At 39.5% G+C, this 15,394-nt stretch overlaps 1 long non-coding RNA gene across 3 annotated transcripts in view; it reads left to right on the top strand.

Annotated features, from left to right (window-relative positions):
• LOC105719131 (uncharacterized) overlaps nt 1-15,394 on the top strand; it is a 272,253-nt gene that overhangs the window by 107,490 nt on the left and 149,369 nt on the right. The gene's annotated exons all lie outside the window — the stretch shown is intronic.

The raw sequence follows: 15,394 nt of genomic DNA, 5'->3' as shown, positions 1-15,394 counted from the left end.
TCATCCACAAACTCACAAGTTCATGCTTTTATTTAGAGTGTGGGCATAGCACGGATTCAAGATCAGAAAGACTGAATTGGATCTTACTCTTTATTTTCCGGCTAAATGATCTTGTAAAGGTCCTCAGGTTGTCAAGTCTCAGTGTATTCTTCTGTCATACAGGTCTAATCTTTCTTTCTTCTTTAGATAGCTGTTGTGACAGTAAAATGAGGTCCTTGTAACAAAACCACTTTTCAGACTCCATGATATTAGAAAGCTGCAAAACAACTTCTTCTGAGTCCAGGGACTAGAAAACGAACTCTTGTGTGGTAAGAATGAAAAGATTCCTTTCTTTTATTCATTTAACAAACATGAAATGTGTATGTATTCATTATATACCAGGAATTCTTCTACTTGACAAATAGTCACATATTTACATTCTCCTAATCACACAATGATAAAATATACAAATGTTGTCCCTGTTTTCCAGATGAGAAAACTGTGGCATAGAGAAGGTAAGTAACTTGCCCAAAGCCACATAGCTAGTAAGTAGCAGAGCCAGGATTCAAACCTAGGCACTATGGCTCTAGAGCCCATGCTCTTCACCATTACATCATGTTACCTTCTTTGCTTGTGATGTTTGGTTGAGCAAAGATAACTTGAGAAGTGCAACAGACTGACAGTGAATCTTAGTACTATCATTTAGCTGTGTGGTCTTGGGAAGGTTAATTAACTTCTCTGAGCCCTAACTCCCTTATCTATAAAATGAGAATAAAAATGCTCATATCAGACAAGTTTTGCAGAAGTTAAATTGAGGCACATTGTCTAGCACAGGCACAATAAGGTACACAAGGTAATGTGAGTTGGATTTGTAGGCAGGGCCTTACCTGAACTCAGCCTTAGCCACTTACTTGGTTACTGGTTGATTCAGACTTTTCCGTGTTCTGCCACCAGCCTGCTGGGTAACCACATTCTTCCGAGTGTGAAGGACCCTGCCCATACCCATTCTAACACTTTTGGAGTGTCTACCTTGCAGATCGGGGTAGGGAAGCTGTCGTTCACAGGCCTGGGTTTGTCTAACAATTACAATTTTTCAGGTCCAGGGAGTCAGCTCCCAGGCTCCTGTTTCCTTTGGGTTCCAAATAGCCAACGGGGCCCCGCACTTCTCTGTCCACCTCCTCTTCCAAAAACTTGCTGGTTAATTTTAGGGTTGAGGAGAGGCTCTGACGAGGTCCTGCCCACGTGGGGTTAAAGTTACCAGTGGCCTCTGCCTCTGGTCAGGCTCTCTGGGAACAGCAGCAGTCACTTCCCGAAGCTCAGTGTGGGCAGGAGCTTGGCCAGGGCAGTGGGCAGTGGTTGAACACAACATTTCCAAGATGTTGGGAGCCCTGCCTCGGCAGACCAGACCCACAGCCCACATTTTTGCAAAAGAGGCACTGTCTTTTATCAGACATAGCCTGATGTAGTTATATTTTTCATATCATTTTAACTCTAGAAATGGCCCAGCATTTACTACTGCAAAAACTTAATCATGTCTGCCTTACCTGAGGCCCCTTTAAAAGATAAATGCTGACAGATTATCTCAATAATAAGGAAAAAGTCTAGTCACAGTTCTTTACTCTCCATTAAAGGTCTCACAAACCATGTATTGATTTTTTTAAAGAAAAGAAATTGGAAGAAGCATGTACCAATTAAGAATAAAACTAACAATTTATTGCCCTTAGATCTTTAAGGCAAATAGAGAGTAGAAAAACACTTGCTTTTTTTTCTCCCCTATATTGAGACATAATAATTAGGCAACTATGTAAATAACCTTATATTAAAACCTGAGACAGCCTGCAGTTACTCAGGCTTCTGTACTGGATCATAAAGATCAGTTATTGCTCCTGGGTTCTCTGATTTTTGCAAAGCTTTTCTTTCTTTTCTGAAGGGATCTTAGAAAAATTGTTTCCTTCTCCACTCTTTCGCTTTGAGCAGACTGATGATAAGCTCATCTTCTCACTTGTTTGTAAGTTTACCGAATGAGCTCTAGGAGATTCTTGTTTGTTTCTGTAATCCGCAAGCCTTGATTGAGCACAAACTATGTGTTATTCTTTATATTAGACGATGAACATTGCTACCAAGAAACACTGAGCGGGAAAAGAGGACACTGAGAATTTCCAGGACTGTAACACTAAGATGATGACAAATTTTTCATTGAGGTAGAAACTAAAAACAAGGAAAATATTTTGGTACTGATCTGTCATGCACATGTCTGACCAGGCCAACCCATCTTTCTTTGTGTGTGTGCAGTGATTCTCTGCACAATAAATATTTGTTAAATACCTAAATAAATGTCTCCCACCATCTGAAAACTAAGCACCACCAGGGTAGGCATTTTATGTTTTTTACTGATGTATCCCACACGCTGACAACAGCACCTGACACATAGTAGGCCCTCAATTAATATATGTTGAATGAATAAACAGTTGTACTCAGCTCATGGGTTTGTTTGACACTCAAAAAGTTTTTCTAACACCTACTTTAAGTCAGAAATTGACCTAGGTGCTAGAAACACAAATATGATTGACATGGGGCTGCCTTTTCTGATCTTTCAGACAATGAAGGAGAGGGAGTTGATCAAGCTAACATAAAACTATGCTGTAAGTGTTAAGTTAGGAGGACTTTGAGATATTCTCTTGGAGAATATGGTAGGATACTTCACCAAGACCTGTGGAGTAAAAGAATAGTGTTTAGATAAAGAAAGGATTGAGATGGAGTGAGCAATTGAGTTCTAGGAACTAGAAGAGGAGGGTTAATGATTGAAAGTGACAGAAAACAAGGAACCAGAGAAATGGAGGCTGCCATGTCTCGGGTGAGAAGCAGGGAGTGGTGACACAAGGCTGGAAGAACAAGCAGAGGCTGAATTGTGCAGAGCCTCACATGGGTTTGGATTTAATTTAAAGACAGCATGAAGCCATTGATGAGTTGCCAGGGGACCAATGAGGGCAAATTTCTATTTTGGAAAAATCCCTCTGGTTTCTAGGTATAGGATGGATTTAAAGGAGAAGGTCCAGGCCAAGAGACAGCTAAGAGGTTCTCCTGCAACCTAGGGGAGATGTGGTGGAGCTATGGATAAGAGTGGACAGCCTGTGGGCTGGAAGAACCAGAGGGATTTATGAGAGAAAGACTAATGGGTTGGGGGTTAGAGAGAGGTCATAGTGATGGGTGACTCAGGTTTCTGGTTTGCTCAACTGGGAAGATAGTTTGAAATAGGTCAGGTGCAGTGTGGGAGAGAAAATTGACATCAAGTCCATATGTGAGTCTTGAGAGACCGAAAAGTTTATGGCCCCACTGAAATAATTCTTCAATTTACTTTGAAGACACATGGGTGAGAAGGAAGAACAAATGCAATTTAAAAAGTTGTGTTGACATGAATGCACATCCACACCAGACATCTACAGATAAAGGGCATGGATGGATTGGTGGTGACCTGCATTGTGCAGACTGGTGTCTACTTTGTCCAAATTCAAGAATTTTATCCAAATTTCTATATTACACTGGAAGAATAATTTAAAACATTGTTGAACTGGGTGCAGTGGCACAAGCCTGTAATCCCAGCACTTCAGGAGATGGAAGAATTGCTTGAGCCCAGCAGTTCAAGAGCAGCCTGGCAACATAAAAAACAAAAACAAAAACAAAAACAAAAAACATGGTTGGCCCTCTGTATCCATGAGTTCTACCTCTGTGGATTTAACCAACTGTGGATGAAAAATATTGAAAACAAATTGAAAAAAGTCTGGTTGTATCTGTACTAAATACATATAGACTTTTTTCCTTGTTATTATTCTCTAAACAATACAGTATAACAACTGTTTACATAGCATTTACCTTGTATTTGGTATAAGTAATCCAGAGAGGATTTAAAGTATATGGGAGGATGTGCATAGGTTCTATGCAAATATTATGCCATTTTATATTAGGGACTTGCGCATCTGCAGATTTTGGTTTCCACAGGGTGTTCTGAAACGAATCCCCTGAAGGATACTGAGGGATGACTGTATTGTCTTGGATAGTCTCTAATGCTGTAATATCAATCCTCTTTCTGTGGCTGAGAGTGGGGTGGATGAGAAAGAAATTGGTCTTACTGTATTTTTCAGTACACCAAACCTCTCCTTGCTTTATGAATTATTTCTCTTTATTCTGATAATTTTGGAAGTATAATATTATGAAGTATAATATCAATATTGCACAAGGAATCACCCCTCACTTAGAATTCATTCATTCAGCCATCCATCTGTCCACTCACTAGTCATTTTCTTTCTTTTTCCTTTTTTTTTTTTTTTTAGACAGTCTTGCTCTGTCACCCAGGCTAGAGTGCAGTGGCACGATCTTGGCTCACTGCAACCTCTGCCTCCTGAGTTCAAACAATTTTCATGCCTCAGCCTCCCAACTAGCTGGGATTACAGATACTCAACCCCACACCTGACTAATTTTTGAATTTTAGAAGAGATGGGGTTTCACCATGTTGGCCAGGTTGGTCTTGAACTTCTGGCCTCAAGTGATCCACCCACCTTGGCCTTCGGAAGTGCTGGGATTATAGGCATGAGCCACTATGCCTTGCCCGAGTTTTTGATCTGTATCTTTGAAGACTTGGCTCCAGAACAGCTTTATGTCCCTGCAATGTCTGGTCCATGCCTGTTTATTCCTTGCTTCTACTCCTCATCTTATGTCCCTGTTTCTCTGAACCCAGAAAACTTGGAGGCTCAACATTCCCAAGGTGTGGAGAGAGCTGCCACAGCTCCCTTGACCCACAAGATCTTCTAGCTGATGCAGCAGGAGTTTATTTCACTTGACTCCAATTTAACTGTCCTGAGCCCCTTCTTTATATTGCCAAGAGATTTCCTAACAGATATGTAACCCGGTGATTCAGGCAATTATTCACGTATTCCCCCACATCATTAGTTTTATGGAACACTGCCAGGGGGCATATTTTTCTTTCCTAGGACTCCTGAGAATAAAGGAAATAGAACTCTTACCATGAAGTCATATTAAGGAGTTTATTTCTCAGAAAATACCCCATAGCACTTTTATAAAATCTTGTACAGATAGACTGCATTTAGGAAAAGGATTATTTTACCTCACCTGCTGGCATGGGAATTGCTGTCCAGGCCTCCTGCCTTCCAGGGCATGGCTTCTAAAGAAATTTGAGGGTATCTACTGACCACAAAGAGGTGCCTGTGGTTAGTGTAGGGAAGGCATGGTTTAGGCTGGATCTTGTTGGGTTTGACTAGGGTGATATAATTTAACCATCCAAACCAGGATGCACTTTTAGAGAGGGGGGTGCTATTATTAATTATACTGACATAACAGGTATAAATCAGAACCGTCCAGGCCCATTGGGACATATGGTTACCCTACACTTTTTGCTCTTTTCCAACCACTTACTGACATTTTTTTCCATTGGCCTGACCAATAAAGTAAAAACCCAAAGCATTCAGCCAAATTGGGCAAAATATTAGCATTATAACCTAAAGTCGTAGTTTTCTTCACTGAATGGAGAACCAGGAATGATGGGGTGTATCAGCTAGCTGTTGCTACAATAATGCTGCACAAGGAACCAACACCGAAACCCAGTGTCCTGAAGCAGCATTTATTCTCACGTGTCTACTTGCGGGTAAGTTGACATAGGCTGGGCTTGAATCCAAGTCCAGGTTGGGTCCAACTCTGCTTCACACATCTCACCTTCTCCACAGATCAGTGGGCCGGTTCATGCAGGCTCTTCCCATGGAAATGGTAGAAGCAGAACAGAAGCAGAACAGACGCGTGATGTCTCCTAATACCAAGGCTTGAATGTGGCACATAGTTCACAGAGTTACTTCTACCCACATTTTTTTAGCCAAAGCAAATCCTATGGACAAGCCCAATCTCAATGGGGCAGGTAAATATACCCTGTCTTTGGTGGGGAGGACGCCAAAGGCCCAGGCAGAAGACAAAAGTACAGAAAGACATAAAGAATAGGAACAATAGTGCAATCTACCGCAGGGAACATTTGGCAAAAGGGGGTTTGCTTTTCTCTCCCCAGGCCTCTAGTACTAGGATGGCTGAGTTTATTGGACCTGTTGCATGCTGAAGAAGTGAAGCAAAGAGAACACAGGCCCTTCGGTCTGCTAGAGGCAGGTAGCTGCCCTCACAAGCTGACCACACAGAGGATGATGAGAAGTAGGTTCACTCTGAGAATAGAGATGCCCAAAAGAATATAGGACGGAGAGATTGAGAGTAAACCCCACGATTCAGAATAGCAGCCCTGCCCTGGCAAATACGGTGTAGTGAATGAAAAACTCTTTTCATTCACCAATCAGATTAATCATTTCTCCTTTCACAGAATGGAAGGGGTGAGGGAATGAAGAGAGGAATAGCAAGTGCTCAGGCACAAACTGCTCCTTTCTGAGGAGGGGAAGCAGAAACCCTTTATGAGGTTCAAAGGAAAAAGGTTTCCAAGTCACGGGCATTTCTGTGGGATGTGCATGGTAGCACCAGGTGGATATTTTCCATGTTGTGAATACCGGCCTTCCCATTCCTTTGTTGTTTCTACAGCTCCTTTCAGACAAGCTCTGCTGTGAGCTTGGTGCCCATGCCGTTCAATCACTTCATACGGTGCCCCATCCCTGCCACAGTCAGGCCCTGAGCCTTTGCCTACCTGCTGTCAGAGCCCTGTGTATCCTCCTCTCAGATAGGTGATAATGGCGAGTGAAAGCTTTTAATCAGACAGACGAATCATGCTGATTATACCTAGTTTAATAATGGATTACCCCTCCCAGGGAATCTCCTGTCTAGGGTTTAAGCCAATTAAAGGGCTCTGGGGGACTTCCTGGCTGGGGCTTCAGGATCAGAGGAGGGCAGGCTAAGAGGAGGCACTGGGGAAGGGGATTTCAGGGCCAACCATATCTTACCCTTCAGATGGAACGGGGTTCTTTCCATGTTCGAAGGTGGCTGAGACCTTGGTGCGTGGGGTTAATCACACAGATGGATTGCTCAACGTCCACAGAGCAACCAAAGGGTTGACCTGTAGTCACCAGGCCGTGTAAATTCACCATTATCGTCTCCCCTGCTTCCATTCTCCTAGTTCCAGTCCCATCTTTTATAACTTGAGCTCTTGCAATGACTTTCTAGGTGGTTTGCATATTCCACTATCTAATCTCTATATAGGGCAGCTAGAGTTGTCTTTTCTACTTTTTTTATTATTTACATGGTTATGAAAAAATATTTAAAAATACAGAAAAGTGCAGTGATATTATAGCTAATATCCATATATTTGCTACTCCAAATCAACAAATCTATCTATCTATATATCTATCGATACTGAAATAACACACATATGGAAAAGTACACATATCTTAATGTACAGCTGTTGAATTTTCACAAAGTGAACACAGTCATAACCACACTACAAAAAGAAAAGGAACATTAGCAGCCTCTCCTTTTGCCTGTTTCTTGGTATTCCCCCACCTTATCTGATCAAACACAACCACTCTCCTGAGTCTAATAGCATAGACGAGTTTGCCTATTTGTGAACTTTACATAATGCAGTCATACAATGTGTGTTCTTTGTGTGTTGTTTATTTTAAACATTTTTTAAGAAAGATATTTTTAAAGATAAATGGTAAGTCACCTGCATTCTAATTCTTCTAATTCTTTTCCTTCCCCAAAGGCAACTAGAATCATAAGTGTAGTAGCATATTTAGTTCATGTCTTTATGTTTACATATTTATATAGCATCACTTTGGATGCATTTTGTTTTCATTTAAATAAATGGTTTTGCAATATATGTATGTTCTACCACTTGCTTATTTCACAGAATGGGTTTTCTAAACCACACAATGGGTTATGTGACTCTTTTTCCTTTTTAAGCACCCCCACCCATGCCTCTCCAGACTGTTAGTTCCTGGAAACAGAAGGAATGTTTTGATTCTTCTTATTCTGTGATTCCATCACTGTGGCTGATGCTTTATAAAGATGTTTTGGGTGAATGAATGAATCAGTGAACAAATGAGCAAAGTTTCCCACTTCACAAAGAACTTGAAAGTCCTAAACAAATACATCCTTCTCTACTGACTCCCTTTTGGAGAAAGGTGTCCCTTTTTTATCTTTTATCTTACTTTTATTTTTCTTTTTGGCTGGTTTGTCTATGAAACTCTCCAAAGACTTAAGTCAGTCAGCAAGCCCAGCACAGAAATTTGACTTTATAAAATGTTCCTTCAGAAGAAGTAAATATTTCAGAACTGTGTACAATCTTTGCAGCTTTGCTCCTGATCTGTTCTTCTGGAACAGGGGATAGTAGCATTCTTCCTAAAGTTTTCTAACTATAAACAGAGAATTATCATAGTGATGTAAGGAGATTAAAGCATTAAATTCACGTCTTGATAAATTGGTAAAACATCAGTCATCCTTCAAGTTAGCAAGCCCTGGGGTTTCTGTTGAATTCTGTTGGTTCTTTCAGGCTCCCCAGAGGTAAGATCATGATCAGAGGGAGAAGGGTCACTCTTGACATTCTGAAGGGACATCTCACAGTCATGCTGGGAAAAGGAAAACTGGTCCTATCTGTCCAGCCTAACTACTGCTGATAGCACCAAGACCCAAGGCTTCATCCTCTCTCAGGACCCAGGTTCATCCTTCCTATCTCCTCCCCCTCCCCCAGAGCTCAGCCACTCCCTCACTAGGGTAGCATAAGGGAAATATATTCATTTTAGATTTTGATTGAAATCTTGGTTATATCACCAACTATGGATGATCTGAACGCTTGTGACCTCTCCAATCCTCAGTGTCCTTAAGTGTGCGGTGGATATAATGCTACTACTTCACAGATATGTTAGGAGAATTCAACTATTGAGTGGTGCTGGATGTGCAAATAATAGAAAAATTTGCATATACAGGTAGACAAAGGCTAGGAAGAAATACAATAGATGTATTAGTGCACATACATGCATATTATATGGGTTCTTGTGTCTAATTTTCTTTCTAAATATTTTATCCTAAGTATTTTCCAATCTTTTAGTGAGATTGAAAGATACTTACATTGTTTTCCTTTTAGTACTATATTTGTTATATTTGTTTTAATACTATATTGTTTTTGATAGTTGCATAATATTCTAACATCTGATTGTACTGTAAGTACACCTAACCATTTCCACATTGTGAGCCATTTTGTTTATTTTCAATTTTTCATCAAGGAGAGTTCTGAGGTCAACCCCATCTGATTTTTTTTCTTTTTAATCTTTTACAAACAATATGCTTTTTATTATTTTTGCTTTGCTTTGTTTTCTGCCTGGGATACTTATAAGTTATTTTTTTCCTAGCTATCAAGCTGTGGGTTTCTTTTTTTTTTTTTTAAATAAATTATGATTTGTGCAGAGTATACCATTTTGTTTTGCAATTTTAGATCTTTTATTTTCAGTTCAAGAATGTTCTAATATAGATTTGATTGGTGTTTCAGTGTCATTACTTTTTTAGAGACTTTTTTAAGGAACACTAATCTTTTCTTTTTGTAAATTGGATCACTTTTCTCTATTCTTCATATATGCCATCTGTTTGCTCATTATTTTCAACTCCAGATTCTAAAAGATACGTTTCAAATTTATTATTTCTCTGAAACTTAGTTTTCTGCAGTATAAGTTCTGCTCTTTATTGCTTCTAATGTAAACTATAATTCTAAGAGTGTATTAATTGTTTCTCTGCCTTCTTTGATATCTCAGGAAGACTTTTCTTCACCTTAGCCTGCATTTTGCTTTTGCAGTTTGTTTCACTTTTTATCTCCTTTTCTTCCCTAGAAGCCATACTTTCTTGCAATTTATAGAGAACTACACACACACACTCACACGCACACAAACACACATACTCAAACACTCACATACCTCATATACACACACACACACACACACACACACATATATATACATTTTTTTCTTCTAGTTTTTAAGTAAATAAATTCAGAGGCATGCTTTTTCTTGGCATCTTTAGGCAAACTACAATCCATGGACAAAATCCAACCTATTCCTTGTTTTTGTAAATGAAGTTATTAGAACACAGATCTCATTCATTTATGTATTGTCTATGGCTTCATGCTTTTACACTGCAGTGTAATTACAGCATTGACTGTATGGCTTACAAAACCCAAAATATTACTATCTGGTTTTTCGTGAAAAACATTTGCCAACTCCTATGCTATTTTCCTCTGTTTAATCATTGTTAAATGGAAAGACATACTTCTAAATCCATGGTCTGCTTCAGGGGACTGTAGATCCTGTTGTCTCTGTATTTTGATAAATTTTGTATTTATCTGCTGTCTCTGTATTTTGATAAAGTCATTCCCTCAGACTTAAGTTAGAGCAGAATCTGATCCATCAGGGTACTCATTTAGGGGAAACAGATAACATCCTCATAGTAGGGAGTTGATAAAAGATTTATTAAGGAATCATTTCCAAGGGTGTGGGAAGAGTTTAGCAGTTGTAAAAAGGGATCACACAGGCTGGGTGTGGTGGTTCATGCCTGTAAGCGTCTTTCCTATCTTAGCACTTTGGAAGGCCAAGGTGGGTGGATAACTTGAGGTCAGGAGTTTGAGACCAGCCTGACCAACGTGGTGAAACCCCATTTCTACTAAAAATACAAAAAAATTAGCCAGGCATGGTGCTGGGAGCCTGTAATCCCAGCTACTTGGAAGGCTGAGGCAGGAGAATCACTTGAACCTGGGAGGTGTAGGTTGCAGTGAGCCGAGATCAAGCCATTGCACTCCAGCCTGGGCAACAAGAGCAAAACTTCTTGTCTCAAAAAAAAAAAAAAAAAAAAAAGAATAAAAAAGGGGATAACACAGTACCCCAAGTCTAGTAGCTTGTAAGGCATTTCTACCTACCCTCAGCCTGAAGGATCAAGGAGAGGAGATAAATGCTACCAGAGCACAGAGCATAGCTATATGGAAAGCTGCCTGCCAAGAGTTATAGCTTTTAGCAGAGACATCTAAATTGCAATGACCAGTAGGGAGGAAGCCAGAAGCCACAGCAACAAAGGCCTCACTTCACTCTGGACTTCAACACCTGTCCTATAGTGTAATTCTAGTGCTCTCCAATTCTGAAGTCAACCAGAGACCAAAGTACAAGGATTCCTTCAGCCTAGATGCACTTCAATGGTGGTTTGGATAAAGAAAATGTGGTGCACATACACCATGGAATACTATGCAGCCATAAGAAAGAACAAAATGCTGTTTACTGCAACGTGAATGCAGCTGGAGGCTGTTATCCTAAGCAAATTAATGCAGGAACAGAATACGAAATATGCAGTATTTACTGCATGTTCTCACTTATAAGTGGAAGCTAAACATTGAATACACATGGACACAAACAAGGGAATAATAGACACTGTGGCCTACTTGAAGGTGGAGTGTGAGAGAGGGGAGAGGATTGAAAAACTACCTATCAAGTATCATGCTCATTACCTGGGTGATAGCTTATCTGTATGCCAAACCCCCACAATGTGCAATTTACCCATATAACAAACCTGCATATGTACACCTTGAAACTAAATTAAAAGTTAGTTGGAAAGAAAAAAAAAGAACAAGGAGTCCTTTACCATATGCCCTACAGGTGAGCCTTCTAGGGGGCATGCATAGAGTTGGGGAGGGTGGATAAGAAAAAAATATCCATCATTTGGAGTTTATGTTTGCAGGCTATAGATCAGAGCTATCCAATAGAAGTTTCTACGATGATGGAAACGTTCCCTACCTATGTTGTCCAATATGCTAGCCACTAGCTACATGTGGCTACTGAGTCCTGGAAATGTGATTATGAACTTAGGAATTGAATCTTTAATTGTATTCAATTTCAGTTATTTAAATTTAAATAGCCACATAAAAGTAGTGCCTGTTATACTGGACAGCACAGCTGTGGATGGATTTCTGTTTTCCTTCATGCACTGGCTACAGTGTACTTTGCTGGATTGTTGTGAGATCTTTTGTTCCCTGATTCTTTGAGTGTGAAACAGATCATTTATTTCTGGGCATTCTGAGATAGTCTCTCTCTCTCCCCTTTGGTAGAAAGAACATCTGAAACCTCACAACCTCTAAGAAGCATACCTTCCAGGCCTTGTTTTATGACTTTGCCTAATGCCAGCTTCATAGCCCATCTTGGATCTCTTCCACTTACCTCCATATGACATTGCAGTCAGATGATAGTCTCTAAACTGAAGTAGAAAACCATTCCTGTTCATCTCCCACTTATGAGTGAGAACATGCGGTGTTTGGTTTTCCATGGACACAGAGAAGGAACAACACATACCAGGGCCTGTTGGGGCGAGGTGGGTGAGGGGTGAGGGGAGGGAGCTTAGAGGACAGGTCAGTAGGCATCCTATTTTTTTTTTTTTTTAAGGAAATAAAAAGAAAAAAGAAAGCCATTCCTGGTGGTTTCAGGGAGGATGGCTTTAGGAAGTCTTGGAGCACACCAGCGGGGAGGGTGTCTGTTTTTTTAATCAGCCTAGATCTGGAGTCTCTGCCTGTGAGCTAAGACTCAACAGTGCCTGCCAGCCTTGATACTCTGGTTCAGAAGTCAGTATGCGCCATCAAGAATATTATTTTTATCAGTTTCCTTTCATGCTATAGTTAGTAAAACTTTTGATTAGAATTTGAGACTTGGTTGATTATGTTTCTTAGCTCTAAGAGTGTTCGTGTCTGTAATCATCCCTTGGTATCTGTGGGGAATTGGTTTTAGGAACCCCATAAATACCAAAATCTGTGGATATTGAAGTGCCTTACATAAAATAGTATATTAGTATTTGCATATAACATAAGCCCATCCTCTAATATACTTTAAGTCATCTATAAATTACTTGTAATACCTAATGTAATGTGTTATATAAATATAATAGTTGTTTTACCGTACTTTTAAACATGTTGTATTTTTATTGTTTTTTTTTTTTTTTCCTTTTGAATATTTTTGGTCTGTGGTTGGTTGAATCTGTGGATATAAAGGGCTGACGCATTTTGGTGGGAAGCTGAGAGAGGTCATATCAAGGATGGCTATGTGGGTTCTGTTACCTCCAGAGCCTCCCCTCACCATTTCTTCTTTACGATTGTCACTGTTGCTGTTGAAAACAGATCATGATTTTGAATGTGCATAATCTCAGATCTGATGCAGAATTAATAGAAATTGCTTGATTTTCACACAGAGACATTAATTACTATTTGTTTTACATTTGCATTCACAGGTATCTGAGGAAGGAAATTAGCATACTTTGTTGTTAGGCCATTATTAAAATGACAGTCAGGAAAATATTTAAAAAATATTGTCTTTTTTTCTGTTTTCCTCTCTGGCATTGATGTTATTGCTTTTTTTTTTTTTTTTTTTTCAATCTTGTCTGTAACTTAACATTTGTCGCAAGACTTTGAAATTCCAGATAAGTCGTGAAGAACATTTTGGGATGTTGGTACTTACAACAAAATCTGCAGTGTTGGAACTGGAGTTCCCTAATGACTTTTGCATTTGTGTGTAAACAAGCCAAACCAGTCCAGCTATTCAGAGCTCGTGAATCAGAGGCACCTGTGAAATAATAATTCATTGCTTAAACCTTTGGAGGGACACATCCAACACATTTAGCTGGGTGCTTCCTGAAATCGGGATCTGCTTATAGTTGAGCTGAGAAGGCCAAACAAAGGAAAATTGCAGTCTTTTCATTAATGTACTAACAAAGAATCCTAGAACTGGAGTTTGGCAACCAGGATTCTTGGCCTGGTGATGCCCCTGAGGAGCTGAAGAAACTTAGTTGAGTCACTTTATCTTTTTATCTGTCAAAACGGGACTCACTCCAGTGTCTTGGATCAAAAGGGGTAAAGAAACTTGATAGCTCTGAAAAATAATATAGATATGGCAGGTGGCTTCAGCTGCAATTTCTAGTTTTGTTCTTAGTCAGTCTTTTGCTATGAGGGTAAGATTTGGCCCCACTTTTCATGTGTACCAATACTCTATGCAGCCAGACTATGCACTGGCAAGGGTGGGCACTGCCAAGAGTCTTTCCTGTTCCTCTGTGTTTCTCCTGTGACCTTGAGCTCCATTAAGAAAGACAATCTGGGAAAAGAAGAGCCTTCCTTTTAATCGGTATTAGAAAAATTAATTAATTCAGTAAGTTTATTGAACATCTGTGTTCATGGTTCCCATTCTTAGGGAACTCACATTCTGGTACAGTTCAGGATATGTGTATTTTCCTCAAAGCTGGGAAGATATGAATTGGTTAATTGATTGACTGGTTGATTGATTGATTCATTCAATAATCATTTGTTGGGCCTGTTATGTACCAGCCCTATGCCAGGCACTGGTGATTGGAAAATGAATAGGGTAAGATACCTATCTTTAGAGTTACTGAACTCTTCATATGCTGTGCATATGAATCCCTAGAAAATTGTCATATATTCAGAGTTCAGGATACTCCCTGCTTTGATCAGGCATCTGAGTTTAGAATCTGCATTTTGAACAATCTGGAAACACTGCTCTGGGGAATGCATATGCAGCAAGGGACACATATGCAAACATACACATGCACACAGACACACAAAAACACACATGTACACAAACAGACACACATAAAAACACACATGCATATATACCCAATCACACAGAAATTCACGAACACACACAGATACACACACACACAAACACAAGTACACAGACAGACACATATAAAACCACACATACATATATACCCAACCACACAGAAGCTCACGGATACAGACATACACACACACTTACATGCACATACAAACAAACACATGATCACAACCATCTGCATACACATACACACGAACAGACGAAATCAGTGTGGGATAACCAGGAAATATTTTTCAGAGCAGGATTTCAGCTGCTTAGGAGAAACAGGCTTCTTAATTCCACCTGGCTTCCTGGGCCCCTCCTACATTCAGCCAAGGATTTCCTGTCCCAGGCAGTGAAACTTGGATATAGATTAAAAAAAAAATAAGTTCCAATAAAAAAATTAAGTTCACACCTCACTATAAATATAAACATTTTATAGAAAAAATATAGATACATATTATTATAAATTATGCCATAAACTTAGTTCCCTTCACTGCAAATTTTTTGGAAAGAAACCTGCTTTAAATTGCTGTATTATTTCACACTATATTTTGGCATGTCACCATTTATGTAACTGATAAATTACTTTTGGATCCAATTTTAGTAATGGCTACTTGCTACTGGCTGTTTAATAAATACTATTTACTAAAATTGAAAATTTACTTTATGGCAAGTATCATGCAAAGCACTTTACATGCATTATCTCATTTAATCTTTGCAGCAAATTTATAAAGTATTACTATTTTTCCCATTTTGCAGCTAATGCAACTGAGGCTTAGAGGTGAAGTGTCTTGCCCAAGATAGCACAGTAA

Source organism: Aotus nancymaae, unplaced genomic scaffold (genome assembly GCF_030222135.1).
Source record: "Aotus nancymaae isolate 86718 unplaced genomic scaffold, 86718_ANA_hifiasm-v0.15.2.pri h1tg000029l, whole genome shotgun sequence".
In the NCBI taxonomy this organism is placed as follows: Eukaryota; Metazoa; Chordata; class Mammalia; order Primates; family Aotidae; genus Aotus; species Aotus nancymaae.
The sequence above is the reverse complement of the archived record's forward strand: the minus strand, read 5'-3'. Positions and strand labels throughout refer to the sequence as shown.